This window comes from Hyaena hyaena, unplaced genomic scaffold, assembly GCF_003009895.1.
Source record: "Hyaena hyaena isolate Hyena2069 unplaced genomic scaffold, ASM300989v1 scaffold_461, whole genome shotgun sequence".
Lineage (NCBI taxonomy): Eukaryota > Metazoa > Chordata > Mammalia > Carnivora > Hyaenidae > Hyaena > Hyaena hyaena.
The window spans coordinates 651,835-667,209 of NW_024081095.1; the positions used below are offsets into that span (position 1 = coordinate 651,835).

Here is a 15,375-nt window from a genome sequence, read left to right on the forward strand (position 1 = left end):
AAAAAAAAAAAAAAAAAACCTTAAAAAAAAAAAAAAAGAGATGAGCCAAGGAGGAAAAAATCACAGGAATAGTGATCATGAAAAAGGAGGACAATTTGTGGAAATGTGAAACAGGAAGCTACGTTAAGCCAAGGGTTTATTTTGATGCTCCTGTTTCAGAAAAAAGATGTCATCAGACTTAGTATATTATATACCACACCAAAAAGGCACAAAATAATCTATAATTCACAAAACAAACCAATTGCTCAATAAAAACTAACCAGTCACTTACTCAATAAATGCAATTTTATAACGAGAGAAAGTTATTGCATGTGACCTCATAAAGAAAACACCATGGCATGAAATGAATAACTGAGTCAACAATAGCCTTACTGTAGTTAAATATGTTCACATAGCTATTATTTATAATATCTTTACATGTAGGCAGAAGTCATAACAGCAAAACATATAAAAGTCATTGTACAAGGGACCAAAACAATGGAATCCAGACAAAGAGCCCTGAGAGGATCTGTTTAAGTTAAGGATGGATTTCAGATCATCTGAAGAAGGGAAGGACTGCATATTCTTCAAGCTATCATCCATAAATATTACTCTTCTCAGAGGGCTTTTGCTTCATACTGAGTGGCTGTGAATTTAATGTTATACTTCCTGACAAGTGCCTGGAGTTATTCTCCAGTGCTGCTGTAGGACAGAATGATGGGTTTTAATCATCAGCAGCACCAGAACTGAATTAACATCCTTTAACAAGAGCTGAAGGCACTTACAGCCCCATGTGGAAATAGAAGATCTACTACAAGTGAGCCTATAAGAGGGTTAAGATTTCCCTTAAAGAACGTTTTAGGCCCATTTCAACATATGCATTAATGGTGGATGGATGCTCAAAATGTGACCAAAGTTTAGTATTTTTATCTGTAGAAGATAAAGATATGTATTATCAAAAGTCCATCTTAGTCGTTTTTTAAAGCCAGAAAAGCACCCAGAGGAGATTTAAATTTGACCAAATGGCTTCATGGTAAAAGACCAAAAATAAACTGGTTGCAAACTAAGTTAGTTGACTTCCAGTAGTACATGGGTGTAAGCAAAAAAACAGTTAAATGTTAAAGGATTCTTAAATAAGAAAGCTGATTTGGCTTAATTTTGTCTGAAGTTAGTCTTTCTGGCAGTGTATCAGTTAGAATAACTGATTCAGCCTCATGTAACAGAACAACCAAAATAACAGTGGCTGAAACAAGAGAATTTTATTTCTCTCTCACATGAGAGAAATCTAAAGCTAAACAATTCTGGGCTGGTACAGTGGCTCCATAGTCATCAGGCTCCAAAATTCTTCTCTTTTCTCAATACCTTAGCCATCTTAGGGAAGTTTCCATCTTCAAGGTCACTGGCAGAGGCTAAGATAGCAGCCACAGCTTCTGTCAACATGCCCAAATATGAAGAGGGAGAAGGAGGGGGATATAACTCGACACTGAATGTGAGGAAAGATAATAAAAAACAAAATCTTCTTCCAATCCAGGAATCCTCTCTACAAAGGCAGTAGAAAAAGAAAAGTTTTATTATTTAATAAGCATTAAACTAGAACATGATACATATTACAGGGAATCTGATAGGAAATTGTAGAGACAGAGAGAAAGTCCACCCTTCAGCCACAAAGTCAGGCAGACACAACTCACTACGTACATGTTCTCAAGAAAAAAAATAACCGGTCCTTAAGCCATCAGACTTGACAACAATATTCTATTTCATATAGTTCATTCTAAATTTACCTGGCAATTGAAGTTCCCATCTGTGTTGGTTAACTGACAAAGGATAAACAAACTTCCCATATTTTTGTCATAGGAGGTAGTTTTACAACTGGGAGCCAGGCCAACTCGAGTTAGGCTCCTACCTTCCTGCTGAACCTTGGAAATAGAGTGCTATCTTCCTTGGATGTTTACGTGGAAAAAAGATGGTTCCTGAGTTCTTGAGAAAGGCATTCCCCAGCTGAAAAGCTGACAAAAGACCTATCGAGTTTTCATAAGAATTTATATACAGTTCAAAGAAAAAATAAAACATTTCCAGTTATAAGTTCCTAAAGGAAATGCTCTAAGAAAAAGAAGGAGAGGAGAATCTCTTCCCTTATTTTCAACAGGAATAATTAAAACTTTTACTTTTAATTTGTATTTTTCCTTACACGTGTCAACAACCTTGAAGGGATGACCTCATTTACAATACCAACAAAAACTGCAGAACACCGAAGAATTATCTTTAGAAATAAACAAAAACTAAAAGTAGAAAAATGTAAAATCCTCTGAAGAACACAAAAGAATTGATCAAAAGGAAAGGTATACTTTTAATATGAGAAAAAATCAACATAATATAAATGACATTTATCTGTAAGTTTTTTCATTCTTTTAATACAATAAGTAATAACATTTTTAAAACTAGATAAGATAATGCTGAAGTACATTTTTAAAAAGAAAATAGGCAAAACCAGCCGGAAAACTAACAATGAAGAGTAATATAGGAGGATGGGAATTAACAGTTACAGCAATGTTGTCTGGCCCATGAATAAACAGATCAAGTAAAAGAATAAAATGTCTAAAAACAGATAAAAATACATAAGAGGATTAAGGATCAGTAGGGAAAAAGACAAGCTGCTGGGACAAGTGGATAGCCATCTGGGGGGAAAACTAACATAGAACTCAAATTTCTCAATAAACATCAGAAAAAATTCTTAACAAATCAAAAAATGAAATAAAAAATAAAGCTATAAATGTACTAGAAGAGAACAAGGAAAGATCTTTCTGACAATGACTCCAACCTCCAAAAGTCTTAAAAGAAAAAAAAATTGATAAATTCAGCCACATAATCAAAACTGTGTGATAAAACAAACCAGAGATCAAAAAAAAAAAAAAACAAACCCATAAGCAAAGTTAAGACAAATGACAAATTGATAAAGATATTTGAAATGTACTGTGGACAAAAACACGATATTCCTAAAATATAAAGTGTGTTTCAACAAACAAGAAAAAAAGTAATACAAATGGATAAAGGATATAAATAGATAATTCACCAAAAAGGAAATATAAATGAGCCTCAAATATATGAAAATGATGTGTAATATCCCTCTTCATATAAGGAATGCAGATTAAAACTGTCATTTTTATCTGTTGAATGAATTAACAAACCAAAAGTTTGATAATACACAGTGTTGATTAAACTGTGGAAAAATTGGCACTCTCATAAATTGGTGGGGTTATAACTTGGTACAACCTCTCATGGAATGTAATTAGACAACATCTACAAGAGCAACAAACTCATAATATACTCTTGGTATTAACAATGCCAATTCTAACATTTTATTCTACAGAAATACATATGTAAAGTGGGAGATGTACACACTTAAACACGGATGCACTTTTTGTAACAGCATAAAATTGAAAACAATCCAACATAATATAATGTAGCTATAAAAAGGAAGAGAAAGCTATTCATGTACTCTTATATAATTATCTGCCAAATATATTAATAAATATGAAAAAAAATGTAGAACAATTTGTATAGTATGCTGCCTGTCATTTATGTATGTAAAAAGGGCAGAGAATAACATTTGTATTTATTTATATATATAAAGGTAACTCTCATTTCTCTCTCTCCCCATCTCCCCCATTAAAATGCAATGAAAATTTCAAGATTAATGAAATAAATGTGATCACCTTATTAGAAGGAGGATAAACACGGTAAGGAAAATGAAGGAAGGGAAAACAAGGGAGGATTGGGTGGGTAGGAGCCTTCTCAGTGTACAGAATTTTACAGGTATTTTTAATCAACAGGTCTGTTATTTTTAAAATAACAATTAATAATACACCTGGGTGGCTCAGTCAGTTAAGCATCCATCTCTTAATTTTGGTTCAGGTCATGAGTTCCAGCCCTACATCAAGCTCTGTGCTGACAGTGGAAAGCGTGCTTGGGATTCTCTCTCTCACTCTCACTCTGCCCCTCACTCTGTTTCTCTCTCTCAAAATAAATGAACTTAAAAAAATTTATAAATTTTTAAACAGGATGTCTACTAAGCACATGTAAATTAAGCCATAATTAAGTCTGCTTTGAGTCAAAGCCAAAAACAAGCAAATTAAAATCATAAATGTCTGTATTTTTCTAAAACATTTCTATACCTAACTATTTTGATGATCAGTAATAGAAGCCCTACGTCGAAAGCCTGTTTATAGAATGCTTATCTTGGAAGCTCAGACTTGCAGTGTATCAGGAAGGGAACAGGCATGTAATTTAGATGATATTTCCATTTAGTTAACATATTTATAATTTAGTAAAAGGGCTACCCTTTTACCAAATATAATAAAGTACTTTCTCAATCTGGCCAGATGGAATCACACTGGTAAAACTGATTTTAGAAAGAAAAAAATTAATTGGCTAAGATTTGTTCCCTTGCATTTATAGTCTTCCCAGGTAATTTCTTTGAGATTTTTAAATTATGTATAAAATAGAAGAGAACATATAGGAGACCCTGTTGGAAAGCCCTCAACATCTACAAAGTTATGGCATTTGACCTATTTAAAAATAGGTCAAATTTGAACCTATATATCATATTTGGTAAAAGAGAGCCTTCTAAGAACTGAACTTCTACAGCCTCACTAACATAATTTGTAACTCAGGTAAGTATTTCACTGAATTTTTTCAGATTACTAAATCTGATCATTCTTTCCACATTAATGTTTTTATACCTGAGTTTTTGTTTCTGAATCAATGCAGAGCTTTATATGAAAAATGTGATTCCATAGGGTGCCTATGTCTGGGATAAACAGGTTGATATGGTTTCAAAATAAATTAGAGAAAGTTACAAAGAAGGAAATTATCTCTGTTTTAGGAAGCATTGGTATTCCTTAGTTAGCAAATCACCTCAAGGGCCACAGGCCTACATAGGGTGGTTGAAGGACTCCACAGAAAAAAGTAGTTTTTCAAACAAGATTTTATTGTTTGAGGAAAAAGCAGGTAGCAAAGCTGTCACTTGGGGGGAAAAATGAATTTTTTCACATAAAGAATCCAGAGTCAGGGTACCTGAGTGGCTCAATGGTTGAGCATCTGACCCTTGGTCAGCTCAAGTCATAATCTCATGGTTTCATGGGTTTGAACCCCACAGTGGGCTCTGTGCTGACAGTGCAGAGCCTGCTTAGGATTCTCTCTCCCCCTCTCTCTCTCTGCCCTTCTCCTACTCGCACTGTCTATGTCTCTCTCAAAATAAATAAATAAACTTAAAAAAAAAAAGTTTTCTGGGAGAGAAGGTATCCATTGTCCAATTCTACTTACAGAGCCCTGAAAGTGTGAAAACTGACTGGGTGAACCAGGGAGGCCCCTGGATACTGTTATCTGGAAAGGAGGGTCAGTCTGGCTAAAGACCTGGGGTGAAGCACCGCAAGTTTGTTGGAGGAGGAGGAAGTGCTAGTTTGAGCACAGCATGCAGTTGGTGAACCTGGCCTCAGCAGTTAACAAGCACTTAAGCCTGTGAGTACCACCAAGAAAACTGTGTCAACCAACTGTACAATCAGTTTTGGATGCTGTTTGCAAATCCTGGTGTTTACAAATATGACCAACCTGGCTACAGTCCTTCAATCAATTCGGTGGGTCCTTAAAAAAGAGGTTCTAGGCTTCTATTGATAGGCAAGTGGGTACTGAAGACTAATTGAATAAGAGGACATAGCCTTCTGCTCCTAGTTTTGAGGTAGTGATGTGATTTTGGAAACATCCTAGTTGAACTTGTGAAATTTTGTTTATCATATCAGCTCACTAACATCAGCTCACTCAGCTGACTGTGCTTCTTTGCTTCCCAGCTAGAGACAAAGGGTCAAACTCAAATGGCTTCAGGCATGAGGCTGGTAAAATAATCCTGTCATAGAATAAGCAAGACAAACTGGAGGGTGCATCTCCCTTCCAGGGAATCAAAATTCATTGCTTTTTAAAAAGCTGAGCTGATTAAGCCAAAGGAAAAAAATATCATAAGCCTGTAAGCTGAATTCAGCATCTCAACTAATACTTTGATACTCTACAATTCACTATACCTAGAACCTGTTTTAATTTATTCAGATCTGTTTGTGCTCCCCTCAGATCACAATTGAAGACTTTTAAAGAGTCCTATACATTAAGCCACAACTCAGCTCCAAGCTCTAGGTCCTAAAGACCCAGATGTGACAAAGACAAGTTCCAGGCAAGGTTACCTCCCTTTAGAGGAAGGCAGGTGTCTATTGGGCAGATTACCTCACTAGTGCTGGCCAGATAAAATTATAGAAACTACGGTAAGGTTAAGTAGTAAATCTTGGTTTGCAGATGTGAGGCTTAATACAAGTTACTTCGTTGGGGGCCTTTTGTCTCTATTTTTTTCTTAAGTTTATTTGTTTATTTTGAAACAGAGAGAGAGAGAGAGAGAAGCAGAGAGAGAGAGAAAATCCCAAGCAGGCTCTACGTAGTCAGCTCAGAGCCTCAGGCAGGGCTCGACCTCCCAAACCATGAGATCATGACCTGAGTTGAGATCAAGAGTCAGAACCTTAACCCGTTGAACCACTTAGGCACCCCTGTTGCCTCTTTTTTTAACACTAGTTTAGCAGGACATTTTGACTTTGATTTTCCTTTCTGTAAGCCGAGTACCCTTTACACTTTTTCTCCTCCATAAACAGATGTTTCTACACTAAGATGCAATCTCCTTTTTGCAGTCTTAGCTCCTCAAGTTTGCAGTTTGTCCTGGTTCTTCTCAGCTTGTTACTCACAATTCCCCTGATACTTTTCAAAGTATCTTTCTATAAAGCTGCCTTTAGAAAGGCAAAGAATTTAGAGTGCAAAAATAGAAGAGCAAAAGATGTAACTCATATGCTAGAGGTCTCATCTTTAGAGAAAACTTAATTTCCACCGTCTATTAATAAAGGTACTGCATCAAGAGGAAGATTTTGGCTGAAGAAGAAAAGACCTTCCTATATCTGGCTTATTTGTCCCACTCTGCTTCCTTATTTATAGTCTTCAAATTATCTTCCTTCCATCAAAGAAAATATCCATATTTTTATACAATTATGTGATAGACCATTTTGGGGCCACTTAATCACTTAATTCCTGTCTGAAAAGCCGCTCTCTCTTTACTCTAAAGATTTATTTCCCATGTGGTTTCCAGTCCAAGCTTTTAATTTTAATTAATAAAATCCATTCCCATTCTTGAAGCCACAGGAGTTTTCTAACCTGTACATTCAGTTTCACTAATTCAACCACTTCTTTTCTTTGTCACCCATTTATTTCTCACTAACCTCCAAAGGACAACAATGACTAAGGCTCAACTGACAACATTTCCTTTAGGAAGAATTTCTAAAAAACATAAATAACTTAGAATTACTGTACACCTGTAACTAATATAGCACTCTATATTAACTAATTGGAATTAATTTTTTAAATTAATAAAATAAAATAAAAATATCTTTATAAATAACCTAATAAAACACCATATACTTCTAAATCTGCTGGGTTTTTTTTTTTTCCAAGCTGAGTTCACTTTATTTTTCTTGTACAAAACTCTGTGGTGGCCACAGCTGGAGCCTGGATTCTCTGCACAGACTTTGGTGTGGGTCTTTACAAGATGGTCAGTGAATTCCTGATAAGGAGAGCTGGTGAATATAGTCTCTTTCCAAAGGTCAGGGGTGAGATAGCTGTAGGTCTTAGAAATGGCATCAAAAGTGGCCTTGGTGAAGTTGCCCAGGATGGCAGTGCAGCCCCTAGCCGAGGTGTGGCAGTCGTCAATAACAGCCATCATCAGTAGCTTCTTGGGTACAGGGGCTGAGACAATGTCAGTGCCTCTGGGGGCAGGGATGAGGTGCACCAGCACAGAGCCACAGCAGCCGGTCACCTTGCATGGGTCAGTGTGGGGCTTGCCCAGTAGCCTCCCCAAACCGGGATGATGGAAAGCTTGGCCAGGTCGGTGGCCCCACGGATGGCAGCAGGTACCTCCCTGGAGCACTGAACACCCAGACCGACGTGTCCATTTTAACCCCCGATGGCAACAAATGCCTTGAACCTGGCCCACTGTCCAGCACAGTCTGCTTTTGCACAGGCATAATCTTCAAAACCTCATCCTTGAGGGATGCCCCCAGGAAAAAATCCATTATCTCGGATTCCTTGATGGGGATAGATCTCCTCCAGGGACTTGATCTTCATGTCCTTGACCAGGTGGCCCAGCTTGGTGACTGGGATGCACTCCTTGCCCTCGGCCTTGCCTCCACTAGCTCTGCGGCCGGGTCTCAGCCCCGCCCCCCCACCGCCGCCCGGCCCCGCCCCAGTCCCAGCCGGTTCCAGCCCCAGATGCCGCTGCTGAAGCCCACACGCCCCCTAAAAAGTCGCTGCGGCCTCCCATTCCAGGGCCATACCAGTGTCATCCACCATTTGGTATCTTTCCAGAGAAGGAGCTAAGTCTGCTTTCTAAATATACAATAAGTTTTAGGGGCAGTAGTGGTTAAAAAAGAAAAGTCAAACTTGAAATTATTCCCAGATTATCTTGATTTCACAGGTTTCACATAGTTATCTTTTGGTGAAATTTTAGAATTACACTTTGTAAATACGGGGTAAAGGCCACACTCAGAGGTCAGTCCTCTGAGCTTTGCTATTCACTGTTGACTTGATGGCTATACCACGCCTATAACAATAGTCTATTTTGATTGTTTCCAAAGTGTTATATTTCTCAAAATCACCATTCATTTTGATACTAAGTAAATATAAAGAGTATACGAATATGAATAGTGCCAGAAGCCAAGACAATTACAATTTCCCCCAAGTCAGTTGTTCAACATACTTTCTATGCAACCATTATTATGTAGCGATTAGGTTCCAAGGCACAGGGGAAAACCTATTCACCCCATTATGGAGGAATTCTACCGTGTAATTCCTAAAGGGGAACACATTTAGAGTTCCATTTGAGACTGTGCCAAGTACATCATATTCCTAGAGTTGTGAAACTCAACTCTGCCCTGGCATCCAGAAGACAGGAGTGACAAAATGGGTTAGTGCTGGCAGTGGGGCTGGGAGGGCGGAGGTGGCAGGCACTTGCAGGGCAGGGTCTGAGTGACCACAGGACTTTGTCAGCTGGAAGAAGCCAGTCCCTCACAACAGAGAAAGAAGGGAACTCCATGGCAGCCACAAACGAGAAAAAGTACATAAAGGATGTTTATAGAACGCATGTTCATAAGCAAGAGAATATATGCTTTATTCGACCTTAAGTACTTTTTATGAAATATCTGGGGACTTTTCTAAGAAGAAAACTGTAATCACTTGTTATTGCCAGTCACTGCCTGGCATCATGGAAATTTGCCTGGCTTTCTGTGGCTCCTAGCCCAAACTAGTAACCATTCAGTCAAATATAAGTTAAAATTAAATTAGTTTTCCTTCATTGTTTATGTCTTTCTGTTGAATGAGGACATTTTAGCAATAATTTTATATTCATTAGGAGAATGGAATGCCACAGCAAGTCAATCATAGTCATAATGCAAATACCAAGACATTCCTGTCTGTTTTTCCATAATCTACTATGTTCAGTTGGAATAAAATACAGAATTTCTAGTGACTTAACACTATAAATAGATCTAAATGCACTTTTTCTCTCACTGTGAATAGATATAGATGACAGAAATTTGTGAGTTGTGTTCAGTAGCTTCCAAAGAACACATCTACATTTTTTGCTACAAAAGCAAATTTTCCAGGATTAAATTTAAGGCTGTTTTTTAATAACTAAAAACTGAAAACTATTCTTCTAGAAATAATCAAGGAAAAATATATATGTTTTCAATGTATTTATGAAACATATTTATCAAGGTAGAAGGTGGGGGAATATGTTATGTAGAGATAAGTTAGAAGCTTAAACACAAGGGTTTAGAAGACAAGAAACAGACCGGTGATTATTAATGTTTTTGGAATTGCTACCTACCATCCACAATTATACTTTTTGTTTCATGATATATTTCATCCTCTAGAAGCATCCAACAGTTATTACAGGTAACTGTATTTGGATATCAGTTAAAGAATATAACTATTGTATATGCAGGCATGTAACAAAACCAATGTGGTAATCAGATATAGCCAGTGACTTTCTGTGAGTAATCCCAGGCATGTTTAGACATCTCTTAAACTCTCTCCATTAGAATTATAACCTGTTCAACTACACTGCCCAGTTCCTCCTACTTAGAGCTCCTAAGTGCACTCTCATTTAGGATAGTAAAGGAGGTAGAGAAAATTAAATTCAGAGCATACTAATTAAGGAGACATTTTCCCACAGGTTTAGAGTGCAATGCAGAACAGTTCTCAATAATATCTGTATAGTAGAAGAAAACTTTGGCACTGAGAAGAAGGGATAGGTATTAGACCCTGTTACCATTTACTTGCCATATTTTACAACTTTGATGAATCTTCTACTCTTCTATAATGTGGTCCACTATGGGTTTAGGATGTATGTATTTCTTTGAAATTGTTAAGAAATTTAGTTATTTACAAAAGATTTAACAAGCCCACAAATAAAGAGGATAGTTTATTAAAGAAGAAGATGAGGATGCTTTGGATGCAGAGTTGAGAAACCAGCCTAAACTAGTAGAAGACAAGGGTCAGGGAGATTCTCCTGGGGGCTAAGTGGGAGCATGGAATCCTGAAGATGAGAGAAAAGGGATTTGGAGAGTAAGTGAAGGTCGTAGGAAGAGAGGGGAAAAGTAGGGCATCTTTTAGGACAGAAAGAAATGGCCAAGGGGCCAATGGTGGGAGACAAATGAGCAAGGTAAGGGAGGAAGACAGGAGAGAGATGGTGAATGGAACAACAAGGTGGAAATGCCAAACATTTGGCTGGGAAAATATGGGTAGACCAGATCTGGCAAGGCTAGATCTATTATCAGTATTTTTCAGGAACTTTTTTTTTTTCCTTATGGGGATCAGGAGATGAAGCTACTTAAAAGCCACATGTGGAACCAATACAAAGAGAATCACGTCTCAGAAATATGACTGCAACTGCACTGGAGACTGTGCATTAGTCCAGAAGAAGAGTGGTAGTACAGGGGCACCTGACTGGCTCAGTCCAAAGAGCATATGACTTTTGATCTCAGGGTTTTGAGTTCAAGCCCCATGCTGCATGTGGAGATTACATACATACATACATACATACATACATACATTTTTTTAAAAAGAAGAAGAAAAATGGTAGTAGAGTGTCACACCAGAAAAGTGGTAGTGTTAGACCCCAATAGTAAAGAAAGAAAGACATGGATGGAATTAAGATGCACTTAAGAATCAGACTCAGCAGGACATGATGAAAACTGAGATGTGAGTTTGAAGGAAGAGGGAGTTAGGTGGGGGAAGAAATGGGAATATAGGGAAATAGTGCTCAACAGGAGATTAATAGTCAGAGGGAAGCCAGGTATTGACAGAGAAAAATGGATGCTGACAAAGATTGTATATGCCAAGTATTCTCTGAGGTGTTGTTGCCTTTTACGCCTAGGCAAGATTTCCAGGGATGGATCTTAAATGAAAGATAACAATACAGAGCTATCCACGGATTAGATTTGATCACTTAACTAAAAGATCTCTCCAAAGAATGCTCTCTGGATTTAATCAAAATTAGATCCTTCCTAGTCATAGTTTTCTCTATTTAGATGTTTTTTTAAATATAGGTGTGTGTGCACACACACATGTGTACACACTGATGGGAATTTTGTATACTCAAGGCTTTCTATAGCCAGAGAAGAATTGACATAGTAAACATTTTTTGTAATCATAATGCCATTCCAGATGGATATATTTACTTAAATATTAAAAACAATATTGCCTAGCAGGTTCTTGCCCAGGACTTGATCACCTTGAAAAATAAATACAAAATGAAATATGTAAGTTAATTCCTCTCCCAATCAAAATATTGCTTTCCCTTTATTATGTCAGGGGAGTCAGACTAGTTCAGCATCCAAGGAAATATTTTAGCCTCCTTGTTCATTGAAACTTTTCATTGAAACTTTTCTTCAAGATCTTAAATTCACCAACTCTTATCTTTTTACTTACCTAAAATTGGTATTTGCCTTTGGAATATTCCTCTCTCCCTTTCTTCCTCCACCTTTCCCTCCTCTCTATTAAAAAAGAAAGAAAGAAAGAAAAAGCTTCTCAATATGCTAAGGGTTTGCCAACCAGTTCACTGTGGCCTTGAAGCTGTCAGTAAAGTTTTTCCAAAAAAAAAAAAAAAAAGAGAGAGAGAGAGAGAGAGAAACCAAAAAGAAATAGACTATTTTCTGTTTCATGAGACAAGATGCTCATACCACTGGATAACTGTCTGCCATCAAGTTCCAGACTCATATCCTAGTGCTTTTTAGGTGCTTTTCCAGAATGAATGGAGGGGAGAGTAAATGGATAGCCTAGATCCACTCAGGGGTATAAGGAGAGAGAAGGAGGCTTCTTGCCATTCTCAAAGGTACCTTATAAGGCTAATGTACAAACTTCTATTCTGCCACAGGGGCATGCTAACTAGGACAGTAGTTAGAGCTAATTAAGCAACCAAATTGAAATAGAGTGATTATTCTTGCTTGTGTGCTCTCTCTTGCTTTTTTTTTTTTTTTACCCTTTATCCCTTTCAATCCTACATTACCTTTTTCATTACAAATAAAATCCCCCAAACCATCACCACTGTTAAACCATGAAAACAACATCAGAAAAACCCAAATAGAGGAACCTTCAACAGAACACCCAGTCAGTATCACTTAAAACTGTTTTGGTGTTGGGGCACCAGTAGGTTAAACATCTGACTTTGGCTCAGGTCATGATCTTGCAGTTTGTGGGTTCAAACCCTAGGTCGGGTTCTGTGCTGACAGCTCAGAGCCTGGAGGCTGCTTTGAATTCTGTGTCTCCCTCACTCTCTGCTGCTCCCCTGCTCATGCTCTTTCTCTCTCAAAAATAAAATAAACATTAAAAATTTTAAATAAATAAATAAAACTGTTTTGGTGATAAAAGAAAAGAGGGGTAGGTTTGGGAGGGAACTATCAAGGCCATGAAAAATAAGAAAAAAACTAAAAATGTCCAGACCAGAGAGACCAAGAAATACAGCAATTAATGCAATGTTGTCTCATAAATAGGATTCTGGAAGAAAGATTTAAGAAGCTCTTTAGTGGGAAAACTAGTCAAATTCAAATAAAGTCTGAATTTACAGTAATGGATCAATGCTGTTTTTTCAGTTTTGAAAATTGTGCCATGGGAATGTAAAATGTTAACATTGGGGGTACTCACTAAAGGTATACTAAAGTTCTGCACTTACTTTCTTAATCTAAGCTTATTCCAAAACAAAAAGTTCATTAAGGAAATAAAAAATAAAACCTTCAGGGGCACCTGGATGGCTCAGTTGGTTTTAAGCATCCAACTTTGGCTCAGGTTGTGATCTAATAGTTTGTGGGTTCAAGCCCCTCATCAGGCTCTGTGCTGACAGCTCAGAGCCTGAAGCCTGCTTCAGATTCTGTATCTCCCTCTCTCTCTGCCCTTCCCCCATCTGTGCTGTCTCTGTCTCTGTCTCTGTCTCTCTCTCTCAAAAATGAATAAACATTTTTTAAAAATTTTTAATAAATAAATAAAACCTTCATTTCATTGGGGCACCTGGGTGGCTTAGTCGGTTAAGCGTCTGACTTTCGCTTAGGTCATGATCTCGCGGTTCGTGGGTTCGAGCCCCGCGTTGGACTCTGTGCTGACTGCCAGCTCAGAGCCTGGAGCCTGTTTCAGAGTCTGTGACTCCCTCTCTCTCTCACCCTCCCCTGCTCACGCTGTCTCTCTCTCTCTCTCTCCTAAAAATAAATAAGACATTAAAAATTTAAAAAAAAAAAAAAAAATCTTCATTTCATCTTCTTGCCCCAATAGTGGTAATACCCAAACACAAACAATATTTTATATTATACAGTGCAATGTATTCGTCTCTGATTTACATTATTTAATTTAGTACTCAGAGCAACTGCATGCATGGCCAGAATTGGTATTATGGCCCCCACTTTACCCTTGAGGAAATAGAAACTTTGAGAGGTGTTAACTTGCTCATAGTTGGTTGGTTAGGGTGCAAACCATTTTTACAAGCTATTTTTGCAGGGAGATTTCAAAAATACAGTGGCTCAAAAAACTCTGTTCTAAAAATGGAGATATAACTGACATATAGGGTATAAGTTCAGGATGTACATGCTGATTTGATACATTTTACATTGTAATACATTACCACTGTAGCATTAGCTAATACCTCTTCAAAACAAAACCAAACAAAACACTTAACTACTTATTTCTCTCTCATGTCACAGTCTAGAACCAGCATGAAATTTTCTGAGGATCTAGGGTGTTTCTATTTTGTTGCCCTTGGGTTTTGCCCTCACCAGGTGAACATAGGCTCACTAATATTGCACTCCAGCTCAAGGGAAGAAACAAAAATAGGACAAGCAGACAACCTCTTCTTGAATATTATAAGAACTGTATAAGAGCATTATACAGAATTGCAAGTAAAAAAAATCATTTTTACTTGCAACCCATTGCCTAACACTTAGTCACACAACTGTACCTAACTTACAGGAAGACTGGGGAATGTTACCTAGCTGAGAGGCTATCTATAACTGAGCAATGGGTTCTAACCAGAAAAAAATGGGAAGGAATTTTGGGGACAATTAACAAAATCTGCTGTGATAACCAGGCTCGTGAGAAGTAGAACAGGGTCTTTAATCAAGGTTTCCTGTTTTCAAGTTTGGCACTATTCCTATTGCCTGCTGAATATACATCTGTACTCTCTATCCATCTCTCTATATAAAAGGAAAACAACTAAAAAATTCAGTTAATACTTTATTTTACCTTTTAATATATATTTTTATAACTAAATTTACCACTTAATAAAATCACTGACTTATTAGTCACTTCCTTCTGGGTCACATTCTTTTGATGTTTATATTTTTGGTGACATCAATTTAAATGCATGTGTGTGTTCTGGATTACACATTCAAGGTAGTACTGTCTTTCGTTTTTCTTTTAAAACTAGAGAAGGACCAAGAAATGGACAGATGGCTGAAGAGAACTTCACTGTTCTGTGCTACATGGCCTATTTTGCCAGTGCCTTGTGACCTCAGAAAAACTATATGACCTTTTTATACTTCAGGATCAAATCTAGGTTTTGTGGAACTAAAGATTTATGTGATTTTAGAAACATACTTTAAGAAAAATACACAGTTATCACCAAACTACACGCCCAAAAAACAAACAACCCAGTGAAGAAATGGGCAGAAGATATGAACAGACACTTCTCCAAAGAGGACATCCAGATGGCCAACAGACACATGAAACGATGCTCAGCATCCCTCCCCATCAGGGAAATACAAATCAAAACCACACTGAGAT

General features: G+C 37.4%; 1 pseudogene; it reads right to left on the reverse strand.

The window, feature by feature from the left end:
* Nucleotides 1–7,515: 7,515 nt before the first annotated feature.
* Nucleotides 7,516–15,375, reverse strand: part of LOC120246288 — a 19,409-nt pseudogene continuing 11,549 nt past the window's right edge.